The following is a 5,982-nucleotide window of genomic DNA, read 5'->3' on the forward strand; positions in this document are numbered from 1 at the left end:
ATTCCGTCGCCCCTTCTGGTCTTTTTCTTTTTGAACGGTGCCATATTTATAAAAAATAATTCGGTAATTCCTTAAGAGCTTTTTTGTATACGGGATTTCGGTCGCATACAACCGCTCGTACATCGAAACCAAGTTCTTTTGCGAGCTTCAGATTGTCAATTATGTCTTTCGATGTTAAAGTTGATTTTGTTTGCGGATGATAGCTTAGTAACATATGGAATAGCGTCGCCAGGCTCCTTACAGCGTATACCATCACGGTTTGGTAAGCGGCCGTGTACTTTTTCTGCTCGTCGACGTAACCGCAACAACTTAATGCATCGTTTATATTTATATTAATTTTGTCCATGTATAAAACAATTTAATTAATGTAAAATTTTGAATAAATATTGCAACTATATATAAATCGTATAACTATATGTAAATCAGTTAGCATTTAAGATTTTACAGAACCAGATTTTGGGATCATATTTAGCCACGTCAGCTGTAGTCGAGTGTACTCTAAAATTGCTTCCAACTCTTCCTTAAACTTCCAATACTATTTCATTTTTAGCATAATTATCATAATCCATGTAATTTTTTTTACTAGCGGTTTGTGGAGGATATTTGGATCGTAATTGTAATTAAAAAAAACCGTACGGAAAAGAGGCTTCGAGAGGAAGATTAAGGATCGAAGCCACATTATTAATTAAATTATTAGAAAGAAGTGCAGATTGTTGTCTTTGAAATGTTACGAATCATCGAATGTTGTTTGTTGTTGAAATTCAAATTCCTTTGAATTACCTGGAGTAGGAACCCATTCATAGGACCCACCCACTGTAGCAACCAAAGAATCGTTAAAATCTTCCATTCGTAATAAAAAATGGAAACAAAATCAAAGCAAAGCAAACTAAAACAATGTATTGTGAGTAAAACCAAAGACATTGAATGTATTTATTAAATTACAATATAACACTAAAAATTTCTAATGTTTTTTTTTTTGGGTCTAATGGAACATTTAAAGCCGAATGCCCGACGTCGATCTGTTTACATTCAAATTGCTTTGAATTATCTTGAGAAGGAACCCATTCACTTAATACGATGCCGCTTCCCACCTCTCCACTCCCTTCGTCGTTTTCAACTTTTATATTCGACTTTTTGTCATCTGCTGACAACTTACTGCTACAACTGGGGTAATCTACTTTTTCTTTCCTGCTTTTTAAAGAAGTCTTAAAAGCTTTTTTCTCAGACAGTATGCTTTGCTTTTTAGAAATAACTTTATTTTTTATACGAAATAAATTATCCTCAATATCACCATCATTTTCATGAAATTCATTTAACAAGGCTTCCACGCCTTTTTTCCCTTTTCTCAGATATGAGCACTTTCTTGTCATTCGCCGTTTGAAAACCTGTGGTTTCGTCGATTCGTGCACTGTTCCTTGTTTTTTTTTTAAATTTGAATTCCATGCGATCTTTTACATCTTTCTTTCCAGTTTCATAGTCATTAAGAAGACACTTAACATGAGAGAAGATAATATGAAGGGCGGACGGTAAAAAGTGTCTGCATAACTTTTGATCAGAATTAGATCTGACAACCCAAACTGAGATATTCTCAGGAAGGAGCTTAAAAGATTGTTAACTTCCTTAACACAGAGGTAGCTTAAGAAACACCTGCAAATGATCTCCTGTGTACGGCGGCTTCATCGTTGCTAATTAATATGTTCTTATAGAAAAAGAGGTCATATAATAAATTATAAAATCCGATGGGGAGCTTCAGAGAGAATAAAATAGATTTTAAAATGTTAATGTTGACAGAATCGAAGGCTGATTTTATGTCCGAAACACAGGCAATGAGAGTACGATCCTTAATAAAGATTGGGTTAACTGCAGACCATAAAATAACAATGTTATCTTGGGCGGACCTGGAATGCCTGAAATCGAGTGGGAAATTGCTTAGGATGCAATCAGATTCGAGATACCATTCTAGGCGTGAGTACAATATCTTCTCGAAGATTTTCCTAGGGGTGGAAACTAAAGCAATACATCATTAAAAGTTAAGATTAATGGCCAGCTTGTTCTTTTTCTTTTTAAGTGATAACTTGGTAGAAGAAGGAGCGGAATTAGTCTGGTTATTCCATTTTTCGTAGTTGTTGGCGAATTTTTAAGCTTGGTTTGCTAAAACGATCAAAAAGGATTTCGAACTTAAATTGGTCCGAAGTCACCAAAAGTCAGAGAGAAATGGATTTATATGGTACAGAACGGGGATAATATCGACTGTTAGATTATGTAAAGTATTTCATTCAAAATATTCGACTATGTCGACTTTGTGATATAAAGAAGTTGAAGCAATAGCACAAAGAAAAGGTTGATAATCGATTTTATGAAAGATAAAGAATGGGTCACATAAAAAGTCTTTGCTCGTCTTCCTGCTTTTTTGTGCAGCCTGCTCTTTTTAAACGATTCCAACCTGTTATGTGGTTGATGCACCTTCGTTACTCCTGACAGCTTCCCTGACGATCTTGCTCCACCAGTTGCAAAATTTCATTGACTTTTTCAGTGACTGCGAAGTGCAACGTTGACAACAAAATTTTCGGAATGGAATCGAACCAACCACTCCTAGGTTCTTTGCTCACTCACAGTATTCTCAACATGTACTTCATATGATATTTTTTTTGTTTTTGTAGCGTTTTTCATTTTTTTTATAGTAAAAAAGCATCACTTAGCGAATTTCTTCAAATATTTCACTCATTTTCAAAACAATATAACTTTTTACACGAGCAAGGAGTTAGAAAACTGTCTGCATAAAAAACGTAAGCTGAAATGTCATCTTCTAAGCATATGTTCGTTCAAGACAATCAGGTGATCAATCTTGCTCGATATATAGGCATTAACATTAACCCGCGGAAAAAAAACGCAAAGACTTTCCTTATAACCTAACACATATTGACGGATACATATTGAGACGAAGATTAGACCAAGAATTGAAAGATCCCAAACAAATTCCCATGAGGACCGTACCGTAAACCGCAATTTTGTTCTTATGTTGTTGTCAAGTTCAAACAAAGTTATTTCAACCAATGTAAAAAGAAAATTTCATAGAAATTGAGAAATATTTCATATATAAATACGAATAATGTGTGTATCGTATAAATTACTAGATTCTTCATAGAGAAGTGTAATAAAAATTTGCGGCATGTTTCTTATCAAAAATGCAAGTATTTTTATTTGCATAACCGAAATATATAAAAATTTCAAATATGCAAAAATACTTGCTGCATAATAAATAAGACTGCGAGCATGAGGACGTGTACGGCCGCTGCCAATGTACAATGCACAATGTAATGATAATGGGAAGCGAGCACAAAAGGCAGATAATGCATAATAAATAATTTCGAACGGATAAGAAATATTCGGAAGGAAAAATTACAATATATAACCGCTAATGAACATAAAGATTAAAATCGAGCGATTTCGTACCTTTGGCCGCCACCAGTAAATGTTTATTTTTTTATATATATATATATATATATATATATATATATATATAGTGTGTGTCATATGAATCTTTTAACGAATTAACTTGTATTAATCATAATGTCATCCAATCGGATAGGATGTAAAAAAGTCCACAAATAGCGAATCCTTTGTAAAATCATTGAAACTCTACTGCGATATTAAACCGTGAACAAGCGATAACGCGAACCCGAACTTTTCCTTTACGTCACTTTGTTTAAGGTTCTCTTAAAGAATATTAATGTTGAAAGCAGTAAAGCTTAGCAGTTGCTTAAAAGGTTCTCGATTGAAATAGAAGTTTGTTTTCATAACATTTCCATTCGCAACGAATAGGTAAACAAGATAAATGGATATGCATAAGCATTTTATATGTGTGCGTAAATGGAAATATTATGAAATATAATAAATTAATAAAGTGAACGAAGATAAAGTGACTGCAAGTATCATAATATGAATTTTTTGTTGTTATTGTTGTTATTCTTTTGCTTCTTTTTTTTTTTGTTTTCCTTTTAAATATTGAATATATGTAGTTAATTTTGCAAGAGAGAAAAGCAAAAGGAAATCGGATTTTATTTTCTGACTTTAGTACGCTGCGGTAGGTATGCGTCAAACGTCTATATAACGCATATTGACATGTAAAATATATATGTGTCCTTAATTATCGTATCTGTGGATTGGCATTATTCTTAACATATTAAGCCTTTGAGTGGAAAGACGAAATTCCTTTTAAAATTTTTGGCTTCACTTGAAAATCAGCGAAATTGAAAAGGAGGCAATGTTTCGGTCAATATTACAATCGATTTCCTGGAACGTGATCCAGAAGTAATTTAACTGAACAGCGCAGATATTGGGGTGTTTTGTCATTTGCTGTAGAGCACTCAGATAAAAAACTCAACAAAATAACTATGGAACTTATGCAGTTGTTTTCATTATCGTTATAAAGTATAATTTTTTTTTTTATTTATTTTACCATTATATACTTGTATATACATATCATATTATTATTTGTTTTGAAACTAAAAACAAGTAAAAAAATTTAAATTTGGTCGGAACCGAATCGTTTATACCCATCACAGTTGAACCCAAAAAAAGAAATAAAGTAAAATAACAAAATTCCGATGCCCTATAATATGGAGCGGGAGCAGTTGATTTCTTCTATTTTCGAAATAAAAGTTTTAATCGTAGAAACTTGTTGGTGCTGTTGGGAGTGTCCTTTGAAAAATTTAGGTCAATTCCAAATTCTTTTTCAAATTTCTTGGCGATATCTTCATTTTCATAGATAGGCAGAACGTTTACAGCAAATATTACAAAGTTTGCAAACAGATGGACAGACGGACAAGTGTTCATGTTTAGGTGCATTCGAGGGCGGTAACTGGCCAAGAATTCGCATACTTTATGGGGTTTTTGAAGCTTACTTCTGCGTGTTATAAACATATTGAAAAAATATTTAAATTTCGTAGTCAATTTTTTCCATTTTTGTGCACGAATGCGACAGCATCGCCCATAGAATATGCCTTCAAATTTTTGTACATTCATCCATTATAGTTTATGAGTAATGAACAAAAAACTAATTTTTCATTCCCTTTGAAAAATTTCCGTAGTGCTGTGGTCTTGTCCTTCAAACGATTTGGCCCCTTTTCAATGCCACCCTGCGTGCAAGAACTTTTAATGCTTCTGTCAAATTTAAAGGCGATAGCTTCACTTTTGCGACCAGGCGAATGTTTACAACATACATTACACAGATGGAGAGAAGAGCAGACGGCCAGACGGGCAGATGGACTTGTTTAAATCGATTAAGAAGTTGACACTGATCGAGAATATAAATACTTTGTGGGTTCGCCGATGCTTCCTTCATTGCACTGCAGACGTTTTGACTAACTTGGTATACTCCTCTGCCTTCGGTGATAATAATAAACAATAAAATAAAGAATATCTTGTTTCTCTTAATAAAAGGAAAGTAAAATTCAATAAATCGATTGCTAATATAAATATTTTTTTATTCTTTTTCGATGTAAATATTTCTTGAATAAAGCAAATTCTTCTTTAGCTTTTAGTTTATTTTCTATAAGTTATTTTATGTCTTCTCTGATTTCTTTTTTATCCCAAAATTTTTTTTATATTTTTTTTTTATGATAATATCTGTAAGTAAAAGTAAACCATTTTGACGAGATTGTTTTGATCCATAAGCCAAAAATTTGGCGTCATTTATAGATTTCGGATAAGTTCGGTCCGTTTTCAGAATAAATCAAGACATTAGTTTTCAAATAAAGAATATATTGCACTACAGTATAGTGTAGTTTGTACTAGAATATATTGCACTACAATGCATTTTGTACTACGTTACAGTATAGTGTATTTTGTACTAGAATATATTGCACTACAGTATAGTGTATTTTGTACTAAAATATACTATACTACAGTATAGTGCATTTTGCACTAGAATATACTATACTACAGTATAGTGTATTTTGTACTAGAATATACTATACTACA

At 32.6% G+C, this 5,982-nt stretch overlaps 1 long non-coding RNA gene across 1 annotated transcript in view; it reads left to right on the forward strand.

The window, feature by feature from the left end:
- Positions 1–5,982, forward strand: part of LOC119636145 — a 48,164-nt gene that overhangs the window by 19,137 nt on the left and 23,045 nt on the right. The window lies entirely within an intron of this gene.

Source organism: Glossina fuscipes, unplaced genomic scaffold, assembly GCF_014805625.2.
Source record: "Glossina fuscipes isolate IAEA_lab_2018 unplaced genomic scaffold, Yale_Gfus_2 28, whole genome shotgun sequence".
Lineage (NCBI taxonomy): Eukaryota > Metazoa > Arthropoda > Insecta > Diptera > Glossinidae > Glossina > Glossina fuscipes.